This window comes from Sturnira hondurensis, unplaced genomic scaffold (genome assembly GCF_014824575.4).
Source record: "Sturnira hondurensis isolate 20B ecotype Veracruz unplaced genomic scaffold, ASM1482457v3 Scaffold0000396, whole genome shotgun sequence".
Classification (NCBI taxonomy): domain Eukaryota; kingdom Metazoa; phylum Chordata; class Mammalia; order Chiroptera; family Phyllostomidae; genus Sturnira; species Sturnira hondurensis.
Window position 1 is genome coordinate 9,457,773 of NW_028073027.1, and position 22,643 is coordinate 9,480,415.

General features: G+C 36.4%; 1 pseudogene; it reads left to right on the forward strand.

Moving 5' to 3' along the window:
- Window positions 1-2,404: 2,404 nt before the first annotated feature.
- On the forward strand, window positions 2,405-5,683 carry LOC118983250 (ADP/ATP translocase 3-like; annotated as a pseudogene).
- The last annotated feature ends 16,960 nt before the right edge of the window (window positions 5,684-22,643 follow it).

Genomic DNA, 22,643 nt, shown 5'->3' on the forward strand with positions numbered 1-22,643 from the left:
CACTTCATGCAATTATATCTCACTGAAATGACTCCTGCTTCACATGTAATCATACATGAAAAACTACAGCATGAAAAGTTTGATTTTGATTGTCTTGTGGAACTCCTCTGAAATCAACAAGAAATTATTAAAGAGATATATACTAGCAGAAAGCAGACTTTATAAGTGCTCATTGTAAGATAATATAAAAATAATAGTTGGTAAACTAGAAACCAACTATTCTTCATTCTTCATAGTAATGCCTGTCACACTGACAATCACAGGATGACTTCACTCTGCCAACATTCACCCAAACATGTTCATAGGCTCTGATATGTTTTAAATCAATCCATGGCTAAATGTAGCCATTCATTGGGCATTTAATAATAAATTTGTACCAGTATGTTTACAATTATTGGAATTGAAGATTTATATAGCCAGTTGTCATATAGTTCATACGTTTTGTTCTTTGAATAATTTGAAGGTTACTAACTGCTCATTTCACTCCCATATTCAACTTTTCATCTAAAATTAAATTTGTGGTTGCTTATAACTGGTTTTATTTTATTTTATTTTATTTATTTTATTTTATTCTGGTAACTGCAAAACTAAACAAATTAACATTGAAAGATAAATGTAGCTCTGCTATTTAAAGCAAAGTACTCCATGCATATATTACTCTGCCAATTTCAAATCCACACTCTGTGTCATGGTTACCTCTTTCCTGTTCTACTTTCTTCCAGGCTGGTATGTCACCACCTTCTCCCTTCTGTGCTGGTGTCTGGATGTAGAGAGAAGCTTGCCCATTATTACTTCTTTATCCCCAACATACACATACTCACAAACCAGGACACTGATCCATAATCTAAAATGTATTCACTGTTACAATTGACATGATCAAGACAGTATAGAATGCAGACTGCACGTGTAAATGTTGACATATACTGGATCTTACCCATTAATTTAGTTAATACTTAAAAAAGTACAAACTGAACACATTGTACATTGTATTACTCACAGATTTCATATAATTGTATAAGTTATTTTGAGGACAGCACACCAAAATTTAAAATTGCTTCAAAGTATTATTTCTAGTAAAATAAAGTATAGAAATAAATTGGAGATATATAATAATATATTTTTATTTCAAGAAATAAAAGGATAAAAATTCAACTTCTTACCTATACATTTAATTTTATAAAATAATTTGGTGTCTCTGAAAACTTAGCCCTCTTGATGAATAATTGCTTTGGGATAACATCATTATTAAATTTAATTTTTAAAAAAGAAATGTAAAACCTTTTACAAATTTGTATTTTATGACTCCCGTGTCTTTATATTAAAATAATTTCTGTATAGTTGTTATTTGCTTATAATTGTGTGAATACCACTCTCTTTTTAATATCTATCTAGTTGTTTGTCTATTTATATGTATATCTATGAAAATGAGCAATATATATAATGGGGTGGGGCAAAAGTAGAGTTATAGTTGTGAGTATAGAAACAGAGTTTATGTTTGTGTTATTTATTAATTATTGTATCATTTTCCATATGAACAAGTGTAAACCTACTTTTGCCTCACCTTGTATTATATTTATCTTATGTTTTAAAAATCCTGATTGTTTTAGCTGGTTAAGAGCAATTCAGAGTTCAACAGTTGAAGGACAGATCTTTGTTGTATTGCTTGAGAATATTTTATTTTAGGAAGGAAAAATTGATGAATTTCATAAGTTGTGTTAAATATAGATAAGAAGTCAGAATGTAGAATGTGTGTGAGTTAAACATAAAGAGGATGGAAAGATTAAGAATACTGATTATTCACGAGGTACTAAATATGCATGAGGTACCAGAGGCACTAAATAAAAGGATACATTAAATATGCATAAGACATAAAAAGCACTTATTCTTCATGAAGTCCTAATTGAGCCACCCATTGATGACACCCATTTTGGTCCTGACAGTTTTATGTCCATGAAAGTCATACAAAACCATCATTTTTTCAGCAAGTTAAATGGCAAACTACAGCTATAAGCCAGGGAAACTTGCCCTGTGACTGACTGATAAAGCAAGAGTATGTCATTTGCCCCAGGGCATCTTTTCGGAGTAGGCCCCGACCGGGAATCAAACCGGTGACCCTTTGCTTCCCAGGACCATGCTCAATCTACTGAGCTACACCAGCCAGGGCCCTTGCTTGAAATTCAACTCTCATTCTGGTAACCAAGCCATCACTGGAAAAGCAGAGACAGACAATTAAACATTGTATAACACAAATTCAGGTAGTACAGTCCTTCCAACTCACTTGGACTTCATACTAAATGTCAACTTACTCCATCTCTTTCCCATTACTTCATGCTATGTGCATTAAAGGTACTTATAAACTTTATGATTGGGGCATTTTAATTTTGTCTGTGAACCTTTCTGTTTCATGATCAAGGGGAAAAGATACCAGCCCCAGAATAGTCTCCCCAGCCTGAAGCACCAGTACCTGTCTGTGAAAATCAGTGAGAATTCTGCCCATCCAGGTGAGAAGAAAGGCTATTAGAAACCTAGGTGTCACTTTTTTATTTTTATTTTTTTATTTATTGAAAATGAAAACAAGCAAAATTAGCTGGGGTAGCAATGCTTATATCAGATAGTACATATTTTTTATGGTAACTCTCATACCTATTAGAATGGCTGTCATCAATAAATGAAAAAACAAGTGTTGGAAGGAATGTGGAGAAATGGGAACCCTTGTGCACTTGGTGGGAAAGCAGACTGGTTCAGCCACTACGGAAAATGTGAATGTGTTTGTATCTCTCAGATCAGTTACAATCTCTACCTGATTAAGACGAAGGGCCCTGTGGGAGGCCCCTCCTCTCTCCCTCAAGCAGGCCTGTGCTTCTTCTCTCCTTTCTTTCCTCAAGGTGTCTACCTTTGCCTTCTTTCTCTTAAGCTTCAACAGCCCTTCTTTTGCCTCTGTAACTTGTTTCCTGAATTCATGCAGCACAGTTCGCTCCTTTCTTCTACCTCTGTGATTTCCAAATAAACCTTTTGCTTGTATTTGAGTTCTTGGCTCTGAATTATTTCTTAGGCAAGCTCAAGAACTGAGGTTAGACTTTGCCGGTAATATCTGGCACCTTTCACCATTAATAACTATACCAATTTTTTAAGCAATCATGTCAAAACTATTGTATCAATGACAAAATTCTACTATATCAAGTAAATTGCTATTTAAGTTCTCTTGTATTTCATGTAACTGTATGCATTTTCATACTACTGGCTGTAGCATTCTCTTATGGTTGTCTATTAAAATACATTTACCTTCTTTGCTTACACCTCCCAATTTGCTCCCCACTATGGAAAGGTAACTCAGTCTCCACCTCAAGGGCAGGATCTGAGTTTTCCTTAAGGTCATTTGTGATAACATTGTTACCGTGATTTGTTCACAGGCGTGGGACTTCATTCTGGTCAATGATGTGTAAAGAAATGTCTTTGGAAACTTGCAGGAAAAATGACTCCTATTAAAAAGAACTGAGTAGAAGAAACAGTTATCTCCTTCCTTACGTCGTTGCTGTGCATCAGTGCGACCCACAGAGCGGTTGCTGCCACAGCAGGCCTGGAAGGGAAGCGTCCACTGAATGTGGCAGAGCGGTAAAAAAAATAAAATCAAATCATCTTCTCATCACCATCTAGTCATCTTTCTTTCTACCCACTTATTTATTTCAACACAATATGGATCATAGCCTGGGTCTTTGTGCCAAGTGATTAATAAAGAGCAATATTTAAATGAAGATCTCTCAGTATTAAACTATATACCATTTAAGCTACTATAAAAATTATCTGCATCTATTATAGTGATGACATTTTAGTAAATTTTAAAAAATGAAAGTGTGTATCTACTTAAAATGTAATATTTTCATTATTATTCATAATATTATTATGCTATATTATTTTACTCAAAGTTCAAGTATACTTTAATACTACATTCAGGAAAAGTGAGAAGATAAAAATTTGTGAGAGTGAGTTATACTTTCAAAAACTTGTAAATTATATATACTTTTTTAAAAAATTTAAATTTCACCATTTTCTATTGTCAGCTAAAAAGAACTCATGGACATGGACAATAGTGTGGTGATTGCTGGGGTATTCCCAAGGAAAGATGAGTATATTTTAAAGGTACAGGATTTTCCAGGACACACCTGGAAAGCTGAGAGATATTCTATTTAAACCCTCCCCTGAGACTTCCACTAAAATTCCCACATATAGAAACACATAAAAACCCTCAAGATAAGGAACCCAAATGTATTTTAATGCATTTTAATAAAATACATTATTTTAGTAAAACACAAATGTATTTTAATTAGTTCTGTGTTGATTAGTACATGTAGTATTCATTGTTTGTCTTTGCTGAGATTCTCTTGTCTGTTTCAAAATTTCAGTTGGCTCAAACATGTAAGGGTAAAAGTATTTGTTAACATCATCAGACAATCTGTCTACTACTGTGTTGTTGGTTTTTTCCCTAGAAAATATATGTAGCATTTTCCATTGTTAAACATGCTTTTCAATCCTAATTGGAAATGTATGTTTTTGATTACTTTCAAAATATAGTATTAGAATTATTTCTATGTTATTAAAATTTTCCCTGTAATCTCTGGAGTCTCACCTAAAGTTTCTTTAAAATTAATTGATCTCCTTTCTTCCTGGCAGCAGCATCTCGGAGGCAGCAGAGCCCACCCTTTGCCCTCTGCCCTCTGCCCTCTGCCTCTTCACCTCCCCACTGGGCTCTAAGCCTGCTGCAGTTCCCCTCTGCCGGTACCACTAGGACTGAAGGTTTCACCTCCTTTGCCAAAGACATCCTGACCCGGAGGTGCTGCTGCCTTTATCTCCAAGGCATCCCTGGCCCCAATCCAGTGATCAAACTACTGATACAGGTGCAACCTGCCAATGAATAGGTCACGGCCAACTAACAGTACAGGGGCATCATGGATTATATTATGAACATCACCAAGAAGAAAAACTTGCTGTCCTTCTGGAGGGACAACCTGGCCAAGGTCATCTGTTACTTCTCCAAGCAAGCCCTCAACTTCACCTTTAAGGAGAAGTGCAAGAAGGTCTTCCTCAGGTGTATGGACAAGCAAAGACAGTTCTAGAAGCAAATATTTCACTGGCAACATGGCCTTTGGGGGTGCAGCTAGGTCCTTCCCTCTGCTTCGCCTGACCTCTGGATTTTGCCAGAACTTGTCTGGTGACCAATGTGTTGAAATAGGACACCGAGTGGGAATTCCAAGGCCTGGCAGACTCTGGGGAAGATTGGCAGGTCTGACAGTACCTGGGGCCTTTACCAAGGCATCATTATCTACCAAGCCACCGACTTCAGCCTATACCATACAGCCAAAGGCATACCTCCACCCCAAGAATACCCACATTATGGTAGTAAGATGGATGATCCCCCTCAAAGTGATGGTGGTGGCTGGCCTGTTCTCCTACCCTTTTGACTCTGTGAAGTGGCAGATGATGCAATCAGGACACAGAGGAGCTGACATCATTTTCAGGGGGCCATATACTGCTAACAAAAGATGCTAGGATGAGCATGGATGAGGGTGGAAAGCTTTTTCAAAAGCACCGGTCCGGCACCCTCAGGGGTGTGGGCACACCTTCCTGCTGGTCCTGTAAGAGGAGCAAGAAAGTCATCCAGGTGTATCCCTTCTGTCCCCTCACCTAGACACAGGTCCAGGAGAGTTCTCTATGTAACTTAACTGTCAGAGACCAATGTTATTCCAGGAATTCCATGTCTTTGTACAACCAGATCTTGTGTTGAAGGCTAGGGACAGCTCTAGAATGGGTTCGATGAGATCAAGAACCCTGGCATCCTGATTCCATGCATTGATTAGGAAGAAGGGAAATCCTGGCATCTTCTTGGGGCACTGGCTGGGCAGCTTGCCACAACCTAGACCTAGGACCAAGCTGTGTTGAAGTATTTATTTAAAGGAATCACATTTCCAATCCATACCTAAGCACTGTCTTCTTTTGCACAGCCAAGTATTTGTGATTACCCCCTACGTTTGGCATTACGCGGCAAAGAAAACCAGGCACAGAGAAAGGAAAAAGATTGATCTAATATTAAATCAACTTTTTAAAATAATACTTCAGTTCAATACTTTCAACATGAATTGTAAGGGAATGTTTGTATAATTATTTCTTGTGTTCTCTCGAGCACATGTTTACACCCATCTTATTTATACACAACAAAGTACACGTTTGTGTGCACAAACATGAAATCCTTCCCAGCCACATCCCCTTCCTCCACAGAGGTACCTAATTTGGTTTTTTGGTTTCAGTCCCTTGCTTTTCTTACTATTTTTATATAAATGAGAGTTTTTTAAATATTATATTTACTTGTCTTAAAATGTATCAGTAATGTTTAAGTGGAAAACCAGATGTGCCCATATTTTGGGCATCTGTTAATAATCATTTTCTCTCCTTTATTTTTCAATATAATCCTTATTGGGTTTCTCAGGCTGGCATTTTTCCCCTTGTGTTAATTATATAATTCAATCACTTGTCCTTGAAAGGTTGCAGGTTCTGTTGACAGCCTAATAAAACAGGCATTGCAATATAGAGAGAAAATACCTTCTCTTCCCTCTTAGCTACAAGAAAATTAAATAGTATGTAACATCATAAACCTGCCTTTATAGTGTTTACTACAAAGCATTGTATAGACTACGACCTGCAAAAGTAATTCAAAGTTTTAAGGGCTTTCTAACTGGTATTATTATTTAATATTGTTATTAATAATATTTCAATTGACATATCGTTCAGGGTCCCATTAGGAAGCCCAGGAATGTTTTAAATGAATCCATCAATGATTTAAAACATTCTTGGGCTAGCAGCAGTGGGAACCTGTTAACACCCAGTGGGGTAAAAGGCAGAAAAGGGGAAAAATGGAGAGGAAGCTATAGCTGTAAATGGGACAGAACTTAGGACCTTTGATAGTGAAGCTGTATCATCAATCTGTGTCCTGACAGGAAAAGAGCCATGGTGTTAAATATACTGTCTTCCTATTCTCTCATTTTGTGGCAATGCATGTAAGACTTTTTAATCTAATACAAGTCAGGGAGGAAAGTAGCCTAATAATTTGTTGACTACAAGGCTCAGCCTCCTACTGAGAACTAAGGTAGAAGTTATAACTAGAGGGGCAAAGAGAGATTATCTGAGAAAAATGGTACTATTGTTTGTACAAAGATATAAATATTTTAAAATTCTCTTTATTAAATTCCAGTAACTTATGTAACCAAATTCTCAAGTTCCTTGGGTATATTTCTGTATTTCATGTTACCACAAGCAGCAGTTTAAACAATTTTTCCACTGCCATAGACGACAACTGGTCATTTTTCCAGCCTAACACAGCAGTTTTATCACCACTTTTCTAAGCTCTCTGAACAATTTCCTTGCAGCTTTTCCAGATATTACCAACTCACAAACACAAAGATTGCAATGGTTTAGGTTTTTGTTACAGCAGAGTCCTATTCCTAGATAAGAGTTCATATATTAGATTTTGGTGTACAAAACAAAAATTGAAAATTGAAAAACTTAAAAATATATTTGGCTTAATAAAAAAGCTAGTTATTTCACTTAGCTCATAATTTTCACAGTGACTAAGTGGTTCTTCTGGACCGAGGAAATTCACATGACTCCTGTTGGGTCCCGTCTGTGACTGTAGACAGCTGGCCAGTGAGCGAGATAAAAAATGACTGCCCCTTTATCTCTGCAAGTTAGTATATTGTGACATGGGTGCTCATTTCTCTTCCTTGTGCCCCTTACCCTTTAGTACAGTATTCTGGGCTTGTTTATATAGTTTACTTATGATTTCAAATACAGCATGGAAAGGAAAACCCCAATGGGTCATTCTTTTTAAGTCTCTACTTGCATCCCACTTCTCAACATCCCCTCGGTAAATTCAGGTCATAGACCAAGTCCAAATGTAAAGGGTGGCGGAATAGGCCCCACCTTCCGAAGGAGCAGGAATCACTGCTAGCTCACATAATAATGCCATCTGAATTAGAAATAAATATGTTATTTCAAGCTCTTGAGATAATAATGCTACTTCTAAAGTATATGAAGATTTCCCTCCTGTCTGAAGGCCAAGCATTAATCTTCTGGTTACCAAGTCGTGAGTTTCCTTAGCGAGAGGCAAGTTGGCTGGGGGAGTAGGAGGGCTTGAGACAAACACTGCTGGCCATACTAGTATGGGAATTATTCCCACACTTTGGGAACTGGTCCAATCACATCAGAACATACTGACTTAATATCAACTTAGTATTGTACTTTACACAGATCTAAGAAGATCTCTTTATTGTAGGAATAATATAATGTGCATAAAAATAAACACACTATAGTGCTATTTATTTATATTCTGAACATAACAAACAAACACAAACATTTTCACTTACATGTGATATATATCTACATATTTACAGACAGACATGAAACACATTGTGTCTTGTAAACGTGTACAAAACTGAAAGTAGTAACTGTTTCTGGGAAATAAAGACTATAAAAAACAATTTTAATTTTTAACTTTATTTTTCACTCCAAGCTCCGTGTTTTTGTAAGGAGAATGCAATCATTCTTGTACTACTTGTACCAAGGAAAGTACAAATCTTTGTTGTATACATTTTATATGCTCTCTCTTAAGAGGGAATAAATTAAGCAAATCAGTAGTTTAAATTCAGGCAAAATGAATATATTCTTGGTGCTTTGTTACTGGAACCACACAGATACTCAAAGAAGGTAGAACATAAATCCGTGGCTAAGTGGTTGCTTTTGCCACATGTCAATTTCACTTCCTGGCTGCTTGTTTTGTCTTGGTTGCAGGTGGTGGATACAGGCAGTGGTTCCAAAGCTCATCAAACACAGGAACACATTTTCTCCAGCATAGAGAGTCTTGCAGAGATTAAATTGGAATTTGCTGACAAATATTTTATGTGATACATCTTAGACAATTAGACGATGACATGACATTTTCAGGACATATTTCACATTTGTCTTATTTTTTTAGTTCTATTACTATCCTTAGCCTGTATATGAGCCGAATATATGATATGCAAATGCAGATTTGAGAAAGAAAATGATAAGTTGCACTTGGTCTGACAGATTTTGATTTATGATGGTGATTGTTATTACTACTTATTTGTTTTTCTGCGTGGGGATTATCCTTGTTTGTATGAAATAAAATATATGTAATATTAGATACAAAAATAATGTAATAGATTTCAAATTGATCACTAATATGCACTATGAAATTCTTTTTTACCCCATCTTTCTATATATTAAACTTCTTATCTTCTTGCCTGTGAAGTAGAAGCAAATGTGAAGTAAAAAGAGAAAGTCTCTCTAAAACCATGTGGAATTTTATTGATAAGGAAATTGCAAGATCTTAGAAGTAGATCTTAGAGCCAGGAAGATTTGCCCTTAATTACACAAACCCTGGACGATGACAGAGGAGTCCAGACATACTTGGGTGTGCTAAATTTGTCAATACCTCTCTTTCACAGAAATGAATTTAATTCTTAGAGTGGAGTCGTGTAAGTTCTTTGTATATTTTATTTTTTAATTGTTTTTTATTTAATTATTTTTCAAGTACAGTTTTCTATTACTCCCATCCTATCCCACCCCTGTGCTCCCCCCTCCCTCCCATTTCCACCCTTCTCAGTTTGTTGTCCATGTATCCTTTATATATGTTCCTCTAAATCCCTCCCCTATTTCCCCTGAAATTCCCTCCCCTCTTCCCTCTGGTCACTGTCAGCCTGTTCTCTATTTCAGTGTCTTTGGTTATATTTTGCTTGCTTGTTTGTTTTGTTGTTTAGCTTCCTGTTAAAAGTGAGATCATATGGTATTTGTCCTTCAACACCTGCCTTATTTCACTCAGCATAATGCTTTCCAGTTCCATCCATGATGTTGCAAAAAGGTAGGAGCTGCTTCTTTCTTTCTGCTGCATAGAATTCCATTGTGTATATGTACCATAGTTTTTTGATCCATTCATTTACTGACGGGCACCTAGGTTGCTTCCAACTCTTGGCTATTGTAAATTGTGCTGCTATGAACATTGGGGTGCATATGTTCTTTGGAATTGGTGTTTTAGGGTTCTTAGGATACAATCCCAGCAGTGGAATTGCTGGGTCAAAAGGCAGGTCTAATTTTAAAGTCCTAGAGGAGAACACTGGCAGGAAAATATCAGATATTTCATGCAGCAACATTTTTACTAATATGTCCCCTAGAGCAAGAAATATAAAGGAAAGAATAAACAAATGGGATCTCATCAAAATAAAAAGCTTCTGCGTGGCTAATAAAAACAGCATTAAAATAAAAACAAACAAACAACTGTATAGGAAAACATATTTGCCTATATTTTAGAGATCAAGGCCCGTCTGAGGTATCATTGGCAAATATGTTTTCCCATACAATTGGTTCTTTTTTATTTTAATACTGTTTTCTTTATCCATGCAAAAGCTTTTAATTAAAAAGTGGGCAGCCCTGGCTGGTGTAGCTCAGTGGATTGAGCGTGGGCCTGTGAACCACAGGATCACGGTTCGATTCCCAGTCAGGGCACATGCCTGGGTCGGAGGCCAGTTCCCGGTTCCTGGTGGGGGACGCACAAGAGGCAACCATACACTGATATTTCTCTCTCTCTCTCTCTCTCTCTCTCTCTCTCTCTCTCCTTCCTTCCCTTCCCCTCTAAGATAAATAAATAAAATGTTAAAAAAAAGTGGGCAAAGGACTTGAACAGACATTTCTCCAAGGAGGACATACAGAAGATTCAGCGACACATGAAAAGATGCTCAGTATCGCTAGCTATCAGAGAGATGCAAATTAAAACCACAATGAGATACCACCTTACACTAGTCAGAATGGCCATCATAAACAAAGCAACAAACAACAAGTTCTGGAGAGGTTGTGGGGAAAAGGGGACCCTAGTCCATTGTTGGTGGGATTGCAGGCTGATACAACCACTATGGAAAACAGTATGGAATTTTCTAAGAAAACTAAAAATGAACATGCCCTCTGACCCAGCAATTCCACTGTTGGGAATATATCCTAAGAACCCTGAGACACCAATCCAAAAGAACCTATACACTCCGATGTTCATAGCAGCACAATTTACGATAGCCAAGAGTTGGAAGCAACCTAGATGCCCATCGGTAAATGAATGGATCAAAAAACTATGGTACATATACACAATGGAATTCTATGCCTCAGAAAGAAAGAAGGAGCTCCTACCTTTTGCAACATCATGGATGGAACTGGAAAGCATTATGCTGAGTGAAATAAGGCAGGTGTTGAAGGACAAATACCATATGATCTCACCTTTAACAGGAAGCTAAACAACAAAACAAACAAGCAAGCAAAATAAAACCAGACACTGAAATAGAGAACAGGAGGACAGTGACTAGAGTGGAGAGGGGAGGGAATTTCAGGGTGAAAAGGGGAAGCATTTGCAGAAACTAGTATAAAGGACACACGTGGACAACAACTGAGAAGGGTGGAAATGGGAGGGAGGTGGGGAGCACTTGGCGGGGTGGACTGGAATGGGAGTAAAAGACAGAAAACTGTGCTTGAACAATATTTAAACAAAAAATAATCTAAAAAGAAATAAATTTGATTTTTATATATCAAAGATCATGTAATAAAACAAAACAAAATATGTCAATTTATAAGATATGATAGTCATAAATATTATTCAGCAAAAATTTATGATTATTTCTCCTCTAGACACAGAACTATAATACACAGCTTCTAAAGCTAATTGTACTTCAAGACCTGACTGGTGTAGCTCAGTGGATTGAGCGCGGGCCTACGAACCAGACGATCGCAGTTCGATTCCCAGTCAGGGCACATGCTTGGGTTGCAGGCCGGTTTCCAGCAGGGGCCAGTTCTCTGCAGGGGATGCACAAAAAGCAACCATACATTGATGTTTCCTTCCTCTCTCCTTCCCTTCCCCTCTAAAGATAAATAAATAAAATATTTAAAAAAATAAATAAAGGTAATTGTACTTCAAAAATTAAAATATGAGTCAAAACATATGATCTGTTTATTTTTATCTGCAGAGGTTGAAGCCATGTGTACTCCTTCCTGCCTCAGTAAGTACAGAAGTTCAGTGGTGAAGCCTATTTTGCCTGGGCCCCAGGGTAAAGACCAAATAAAGTAGAGCTCCCAAGACGCTGATGTTGGTTTTGTCAGCCACTGTTAAGTGAGCTATTTTTTGCAGATCACAGACTCTCCTGACAGATGCACATATGTTTGTTTGCTTCATGTATGCACCCTGGAAGACAAATGATTGAGTATAAGATTTTAGGCATGGGTCTTATCAATTATGCAATGAAGTTGTCCAGGACCATGAGTCATTTCTAGTCACTTCACTACAAAGTTCTCACGTGTTCTAACATTATCTGAACCTGTAGGCTATTGGGCCCGCAATCCCTCCTAATGGCACATTTATCCTTTGTACTCCTCAGTTAGATTTACATCAGCTCTTTCTCTCTCTCTTACATTTTCTAGTGAATTTCATCATCTTTTTTGCTTTAATAACTGATATTTTTGTTAGTTTTGTTAGCAAACATCAAGCACAAATGAGTCATTTTAGCATTTTATTAACTAGAAAAACAAAGATCTTAAACACTTATTTTATTGATGAGAAAAATTGAAGTTTTTTAGAGAGACTATCAGGAAGGTAATGCTTTGGGTTGTTAGATATGTAAAAAATGCTTATTTTGCCTTTACGTATGACTGTTTTCATATGTAATTCTAGGATTAATATTAGTCAAAACTTTAAAGCACTCAATATTTTGTCAGTTAATTATCTTCAAATATTCTGAGACATCTTATTCCAGCATATTCTTCCTAATTTGTAAGATAAACTATTGATATAAAAAATCTTAGCTTTTTTCTTAATATTTGTGTTATGTCATGAGTATATCATGTCCAGATATATGTGTATTTAAAATAATTCTCTGCTTCCATTGGGTGGACCATCTAAATGTGAGGATTAATTCAAGTCAAGTACATTTTCAACTACTGTTCGCTGTCCCTTTCCCTGTTGGCAGTTCTGTTTCATAGATGTGCAAACTTTTGGCTTTCTGCTGTATATTTCTAAAATTTTCTATTACATTTTAATAGCTCTTTATAATTTAAACTTCTGGGGGATTTTTGTATTTTTAAGCTGCAGGTCACTGATATGTGAATTCTTTCCTCTAGGCATCCTATTGATGTTTTAACTATAGGAATTACATATTAATTTATAAGTATTTCTTTCTTAATGTTTGTTTTTATTTGTTACTCTAATAAAATCTCATTTTTGACTGGACTCAGACTCAAGCTCTCAGAGAGGACAGAGTACATCTCATGATAATCTGCTCTCAGCATTTTTCTTTGGCCCTCTGCCTTCTCTTAGCCAAAAGTTTAGCATATTCTATAGCCTTTTTGTTGTTTTTCATAGTATGTTGTTTCTTCAGAGCGATACACTAACATTCGTGTTTCAGGACATTTAGAGTAACAACACACTGGATCTGGGATGCTGTGGTCCCAGGTTTTTTCGCCTGTTTTGGGTTTTTATCACAACATAATAGTGGAGAAACTGAAAAGCTTGAGGAGTCTGGCAGCCTTTGGGCCTAGGCAACGAGACACTGTAGTATCCGTGAAACCAGGAATATTTACCACTCCTCTCTTTTTTACAATGACCAGGTTGAGAACACTGAGATTGGCAAGCACAACACAACCTCCAACAGTTCTGCACTCTCTTCCTCCAGTCCTCCTTGATCTGTAACCTTAGGCCACTTACTCAGCAGCAGGTGGGCGTGGCCATGAGTCATGACCCCTTGCTTCACTGAGAAAAATTCCCACTACCATAGCCCTTCCATCCTTCACCCAGAACATCAACAGCAATTTCTGTGGCCATATGCATCTCATAAAAAATACACATTTTGCATTCACTGTCCACTTCAATAAATTTCTGCCAGCCCGTGGTTGGGAAAGAGATATTCAGCTTCATTTTTAAGAAGCTGGTCACCTCTGAGGCACCACAAAAGAAGAGGCCTGACTTCTGCTTCATCCAGATTATACAGTAACTTCTCTATAATTATTTCTTATTTTCTGTTGCTCTCATTTCAATAAGTTAGTTCATAACATTTTCTAAATACAATATGTTCTTGATTTTTTTCTAATACTGATTAAATAATATTGTTTTTTTGTCTTCAGATTCATACATTCAGCTTTCGATTGGACCAGTCGTCCTCATTGTTCATAGAAAATTTTCCTTAATGTTTTTTTTTTGTTTTTCAAACATTTGTGTCTTTTGTTGTACTTTTATATTTGAGAGCAGCACTATGAGAAGTAGTATATAATCTTTATAGATTTCCTGGTCTGTTTATTCTTCTGAATTAGTTGCATGTGGGCTTTCTCTGAGCATGTGTGGTGTTTCATGAGCAGACTAAATAAAATAAGAATGGCCCTATGTTGGAATGTCTTAGAGTAATGTTAAGTTGCTGAATAAAGAGACCATATAATTTTTTTCTTTTTCAACTGTGTCCCCTGTAGAGGTCTGTAGCAACAGTGGGCTATGGCTATGTCCTGCTTTTCAACTATATGAACTCCTCATGCAAATAATTTGCTGTGTTTAGAAAGTAATTTTCACAGCTTGAACCCAACAGCAAATCCAGCTTTCTGTACTTGAAGTTCAGCTCCAGTCTTGGCCAGTGGTCCATTGTTTACTTAACTATGCTAGCAATTTTCAAACTTTTTTTTTATCTTAAGAGTCATTGTTACCTCGCCAGTGTAGTTCAGTGGATTGAGCGCGGGCCTGCGAACCAAAGTATCGCGGTTCGATTCCCAGTCAGGGCACATGCCTGGGTTGCAGGCCAGTTCCCAGCAGGGAATGCACGAGAGGCAACCATACATTGATATTTCTCTCCCTCTCTCCTTTCTCTTCCCCTCTAAAGATAAATAAATAAAATCTTTTTTTAAAAAGTCATTTTTATATTTTTATTTATGCTCTCATTATAATATTACCATATTAGTAATTAAAACCAAAAAAGAAAACATTTAAAACCAAAGAACATACAACAGACATTCTATCAGCCTCTGGAGCAACAATGTCATAACGTTATGTGGTCTATCAGTTTCCCACAATACATTGTAAGAGAATGAGAGTGAAAAATACACCGATAATAGTGAGTTTATATTACTACAAAAATAGGCCATAGGCCAAAGTTTGTAAACCACTGACCTCTGTTATTCCATTGTTTAGCTAGGGAAAAAAATGCTTCAAATAATAAGACATTTTCTTGCACATTTTCTTTCCTCACTGCCTTTGCCAAAATTTAGTCTGGAGCTTTAAAAGTGGCCCCTGAGTGGTACCTGGAGACATATGCCACCTCTCTGTGCCATTTCATTTTACCCAGGACCTAAAAGTTGATGGATACACTTCTCATTCCTTGTTGAGTATGTGTTTGCTTTGATTCGACTCTGTTGGGAAAATGACAGAAAATTTAGCGCCAACACTGTTAGCTTTGGTTTGATTTGTCCCTTCTCTGTGTGTTTCAGCAGTGTTATCACATCGGCTCCCTGCGTTCCTTGTCAGTCAGTCTCCCTTTCTCAGTCCCGACCCCGGAAACCACACCTCTGCCCTCACTATTGTTTCCCCCTTTTTCCGAACTCAAAAAAAATGCAGCGTACAGTGGTTTCTTCCATTTAGCATAAAGCCTTTGGGATCTGTGCATGCTTCTTCTTAATGATTAATAGTTGTACCCATTTCATTGCTTCTTCATACATATTTTGATTGTTTATTGATTTTTGTTATTCGAATACAGCTATAATCAACTTTTTACTCATCTTAATATGGACAGGTTTTTATTTTAAAACATTTATTTTATAACATATTACTTATTATTTTGATGTTGAAGTGATGTACCATCTGCTGCAAACATAAATCATTTTTAAAATTTTTAATAAGAGAACAGGAGATGAAATGGAAATATTAAATATACTGAACAGAAACAGAAAGTTTCATACAAGGTCATTTGCAAAGGAGATATTAGCAGCACATTTTGAAAAACTTCAAAATTATTGAGAACATTTTGTTCTCAATAAGGGTTCACCACACAAAAGAAGTTTGTAAGTAAATTGATTTGTTGTAGATATTTGTGCCCTAATATAGGTACTAGACTAATATAATCATAATTTTTGACTTCTTAAAAAATGTCGCAGGTCTGAGAAAATATTTTAAAGGTCTATTATCCAGTATAGAATTATTACTAAATGTTTTGGGAAATATTAGGCTTTATTAAAACTACTGATTTTAAAAAGTTTTACAAACTGTTATTTTATAAAGTATTTTAGTTTATTAAATTAATGAACAGTTCCTGAGTATCATTTTCTGGGCACTATATTAGGTTCAAAAGTCAGAGAAAATAAGTATAAATATGCATAGAACATTTCACGGGGCAGCTTTAGACACAGTTTCAACTGTATCCCTGTAACCATGGGCATAAAAACACAAAAGGAGACCAGTTTTTGAGTGTCCAGCTTAATTCTAGTTATTCCACTTTGTAGCCAGTTTTGGGTGCTCTCTACTCACTAGTAGTGACTTGCCTCTCCAGTAGAATCTCACATACGTCACTAACTCTATTCTCCGAATGAAATATTTTAGTTTTCATTGTGGTTAGTTAATGACAATCTCCATTAGTACTGAGACCTCTGAACTCTGAAATTCTCTAGTCATTGCCTATCTTTCCACATTAAAAAAAGCTGCTTTTAACCACTATTTACATATAAGAGACAACCTACTAACAAATTAAAATACCAGCCTTTTTTTAAAAATCAGGGAAGTTCCTTTACTTTTGTAGCAATATACCAATCAACCATGAATCTCTAAAGTGAACTAGAATATAGTGAATAAATTTGGATGAATTAATAAATAAGTGAAGCTAAATGAGTAAATTAAATAATGAATAAATGAAAAACTAGTCTTAATATATAGGGGCCAAACTGTTGTTTTCATTAATTCTACAGGTTTGTATTTTTTCATTAATTACTTAATTGTATAATTTTTAAGAAACAAAAGAACATAGAAAATATAAACAAGGAAAAAAACAATCCATAAACCAATTTTAATAGCAGAGTAGACCCAGGACCTCCAGGATAATGGAACTCAGTGAGGTGCCCCGAGGAGTTGATCCTACTAGCTCAAAAGTGCAGTTGTTCAAAAGATGAAATGTAATCCTTCATTAAAAAACTTGAACCCTGGTGCTATATTTACATCAATTTGTTCTACATGCATTTAGTTTTTATGAACCTATACACTAGGTCAGTTTTCCAATTCTATTCAACTATTACAATAGTAAGATTTACGCTAATTCTAAATATGCTTTATGGGAGTCCATTGTGGTTGGCGTATCATATATAAAATATTTATAGAAAGTAGTAAACAGAACTCTAAATAATGCCTTTATAACTCTAGACAAAGAATGATGAAAAGGATATATTTCTGTTTTCCCTACAATATGTACATTATTAGAAAAGTGACATTCGAGTATGTTATATAAAAACCTCTCCCCACCCCTTTTGCTTGGAATTAAAACTGTTGCATTGGAAGTCATTTCAGCACAAATATTCCTAGTGCTTTCAATCAAAATACCTTACTAACGGAGTGAGATCTTACTCCCAGGCACATGTCAGTTTGGGCTCACATAAATGCTTAAAAAATTATCTACGTGTTTGGGCACTTCTTACATCAATACTTACCTGATGTAGTGTGGCAGGGTTCTGAAGCAGCTCTTCTAGAACAATCCTGCATGAATCTTGTCTGATTTAGAATGATTCTGACTTTAAATATAGAGTGTGGAGTAGTGTAAATATAGACATCTCAGTTAAAAATAATAGCATGGCCAGTACTGGTTCAGCAAAGGAAAGTCGCTCACACCAATAATGTAACTAGATTATCAAAGTGTAATCAGAAACATGGGCATCATAGTTGTGGGTGATACAAACACAGCCAATGGAGATATGATTCATTTTTTCCAGCCCAAAGTATTTCATAACTAAGATCGCCTTATATTTTACTATACAATATGTCAGTATTCATGTTTTTGAGTGAGTTCCTTGTACAAACAACAGCAGCACAACATACGACCCCAAAATAGGCCACTTAACATAAGGATTATTTTTGGCTGGTTATTTTTAAGAGGCTGGTTACACAGAATAATCTCTGAAATCAAAGAAGTTGCCATTTTGTCAAGTAATTTTACACTTGTAAAGGAAATCTCCATTTGTATGTGTCTCCTAAATATCAGGTACATGGGTCCTTTGCAGTTGCTCCCCAAAACCCTGCCTCCTTTCCTCCCATTATCCTCTCCCTCCTCCCCTCGGGTTACTGCCAGTTTGTTCTTCATTTAAATGTCTCTGGTTATATTTTGCCTGCTTGTTGGTTTTATTGATTAGGAGACCAGTAATAGCCACACATGGGAAGAACCAAGGGGGTGTGGAATCAAGGGTGGGAGGTGGGGATGGCTGGGGTTGGGGGGAGGGTGGGGGGAAATGCAGAGAAGTGTACTTGAACAACAAACACTTTTTAAAAAGTAAATAAATAAATACACACATACCAGGAATAGAAGGATGACTAAATATGTAGAAACTTTAATTTTTCTCCCTTACTAAAGCATATAATGAAGGATTACACAATCTCTTCTAATTTTCATTATGTCTGCTACAGCATAAGCACACTTCAGCATGCCATCATTAATATCAGCAGCCTCCTCAACAATATACAATCCTATGAAGAGTTAACTTGACCCATCAAAAGTTATGTACCACCTTAAAAACAAATAAAACAATGCATTCAATTAGTAAAAGCAAAAAATATATATATATAAACAATATGAACCACCAGAGAACTGTAATAGAAAAATTATAAGACCAAATGTTTTGGCATGGATACCCAGAATATTGTGTTGTTTCTGTGAAAACAAAAATTGCTTAATGACTAGCTCTGACGCTAATGTTATTTCGGAAGTAAAAATATAAGAAACAGATTATTAACCTTCAGAATTTTGTTTTCTTAGATAAATTTTCTCCCACTGTTCAAAAGTACAACATTCCTATGCAATCTTTCCTCAGCTGAAATGCCATGAAGTGAAGAAGCAATTACCTGAGGACACATCTTGCTAATGGATGCACACAACACAGAGAAGATGCTCACAGACAAAGGAAGTGGTGGCTTGATGCCGAGATGCTGAGTGTGTTTCTCTGGAGGGCCTTTGGCGATGCCACTCTCACTGCTGCCTGCACACTCCCCTTATATTCAGCAAAGCAAATGCTGAATGCTCTTTTTGATTTTCACTTTTATTTATAACACAAGTAATTTTTTTAAAAATCATTAGCCAAAAAACTGTTACAAATGTAAATTGTTTGTAAAAGTGAAGTGGCTTAAGGCAAATTTTCTAAAACTTGGTGATACCTGTACAATCAGAGTTTACTTCTATAAAACTAAAAATGGGTTAGTGAAGGGTTTCAGAATGAGCCTCCCCCAAATGTGACAGTTTAGCACATGAACTCAAGCTGAATGCAATCAAGACTTGGAAGGTTTAAGAAAACCTTTAAGCTTTCCCTTAACTGCCTAAAACAATTTAGATAGAGGGCCAGGCCAAGAAAGAGGGCTATTTCCAGAGAAAATTTTTATCTGGAGGACCAATTGGTATGACAGGAAAATCATGTAATTACCAAATATGTGCTTTTCTCATTTTCTTCCCAATCACCCTCTGCTCCTTTGAAGTCTCAGGTTTTCATCAGATTTCTCATCTCAGGCTGGAGTACAAGCTTCAGTGGTCTGAGAGGCCCTTCCCCAGTCAGACATTCTTATGGGCCCCCGTACACATCTACTTAAATTTGTTTTTTCTCCTGTTACTCTCTCTTGGGTTAATTTAACTATTAGACCAGCTGGAAAATCTAAGAGCAGAATAAAATATTTTTCTCCCATATACTATCCAAATGGGGAGTGATTAGAGCAACTTAACAAGTTCTTTAACCTAGGGAACTAGGAGTAACTAAATCAACCAAAACTTGGGATGAAAGAGAACATGCTCGCCTTTTAGCAGTGTGACCAGTGATTAATAGGTTGTTAAAACACTACTGATCACATCTCTTTATGCGGCTTATAATACAAGAGCAAATGGATATATAATGTTAACAGTTTATAGAAAATTTAAAACTCCCGGAAGCAGTTTTAAATAAAGTGTGTAAATGAGCACAGTATTATAAATCTGTAGAGCTTACAACTGGGAAACTGCTGACAAGTGGTTTAGAGAGATTCAAAGGCAGCTTGCAAGGGCCCTCTGAACAGTTAGAGTAAGTCAGCAATTTAAACAAAGGCACCACCAAAAGTCTCCAGTATCTCTTGCCTTGAAAATAAGTATATAATCTGATAAGTGGAAGAGAGCAAGAAGAGCAATACTGTCACAGACTAAAAGGTGGGTTCTTGGCTTTCCCCAGACGGAAATCAGAAGAGGAGACAAGCGTTAGAACAGAAAATGCTTATTAAGCTTTAGAGGGAAGAAACCAAAGCTTTATCAATCAAAGCAGCACACACTGAAAATGAACATGGCTCCCTGGCCTCTGCTGAGGCCATGTAAATACCTCAGAGGGAGTCCAGTTTCGTGGTTGACCTTCCGGGTGTCTCTTTGAGTGAGCTCGCTACATGCTCCAACATCAAATGCATGTGTCATTAGCATTTTAAATCTGTTCACAGGGGTGTGTTTTTATTATTACAATGAGCCTAAGTCACCAAAAGGACAATCTTAAGCACTCCTGTGCACATGCAATTTTACAGAATTTCTCCAAGCCTGATTGCATCTCTTCTGTGTTCCACAGCACTACGGACACTGTGTTCTAATTAGCTGAGGGCAGCATGGTATGCTACTACTCTGGTTTGAAGCAGAATCCAGTCCTGTAGCTTTCTTGCCAGTGGCCTTCTGCAATATCCCCTACCCAACTGCAAGAACTGAAAGAGAAAAGACAACGAATTCTTAAAAGCTTCACATTTAAGTCAAAACTAAATTAATTGATTTTTTCAGTAAGTTCTTAAAAGCATAAATCTAATTTTTATTAGGCCCATAAGAGATATCACATTGGTGTAAAGTTATTTTTCATAATATTCGCTTTGCTTTAATGCTTTATTTAAATTCAAAACACAAAGTAAAACCTAGCAGATATAAACATCTAAAAATGCGGGCAAATACTTTTAGGTCCAAAGGTGTGATAAAAGTAATTCAGTCTCGGAGGGAGGAGAAGATGGCGGCGGAGTAGGACAAAGGATTTCGCTTCTCTCCACGCGCCGGAGAAGGACCTGGCTGATCTGCGGAAGAACACAGCAGATGCTAAACNTAAAAGTAATTCAGTCTCAAGGTCCTTTTTTTAAAGATTTTATTTCTTTAAGAAAGAAGGGAGAAAAGCATCAATGTGAGAAGCATCAGTCAATAGCCTCTCCTACACCCCGTGACAGGAGACAGAATTTGCTAATGAAGCATAGGACCAGGCGTAGAACCAGCTAGTTTTCACTTTGTGAGACAACACCCACGCAACTGAGCCTCACTAGTCCGGGCATAAGTTTTTTGCTTTAAAGGTTAAGCAACAGAAAGTAAAGGTTTAATAAGAACAAATTGTCAAGAAGGTTTTACAAATAGTCTCAATTATAAATGTCCGGGAAAAGGATGATATGGGACTAAAATTTAATTCATTTTGAATAAAAAGTTAAAATAACATGATATACTTTGAAAAGTCTAAGAAAATAGTGTTAAACAAAATTTTAAGTTCATGTCTAAAAATCCCTTGAAAACAAAGTGTTTATTAGGACATTGCTGGCAAAAACAAACGAACGAACGAACGAACGAATGAACCCAGGTTGGTAGGTATGGAATCTAAACCATCATCAGCACTGTCAGGTGGAAAAGGTAAGCACGTCCATTGTCCCTTAGTTGGCGAGTGCTTTTATACATCAGGTAGGTAGAGAAAGTTGTTTTGAAAGAATTTACATTGGCTTCAGATAAATGGGGTGGAAGAAGTTGAGAGAGGAATTGTTCTAGGATAAATGCAGAGTCCATAGGAAAAAGTGTCCACTTCTGTGGATTAGCCTGGGGCAACAGATGATAAAATTCACGTGTAAATAAGAAGCAGAGGCTCCTGTGGTTTGATGGCACCTGGTTAATCTCTCTTTTAGATGGTGGTGGAAACAGCCACCTGGAATTTAATTCTGAGTTCCAATGAACACTCAAGAATGGAAGCAGTCCTTTGTTTCTCCTGCTCTGCAATTGTTAACTGATTAAGAAGCTAAGATCCATTCCATATTTAAATATTTTTTATTTCTTATTCATTTCACTTATTTTAAATAATAAGAAATTATTAGAATAATTCTTTCACATAGTATAAATCTATGCAAATACAACTGTGTATTTATGAAACGTAAAAGAATTATTCAAGAAGTTTCATAATGATTGATATTTTGTTACTGTATGTAAACTATTTCCCCTTGTTTGGGGCAGTCTTTTCCATACAAACCTTTACTAAAAAGGTTTAAACTGTAAAGTTTGCATGGCTAAGCAATTATTTTCAAATAAAAATGTATATATATATTTTTTAATCTC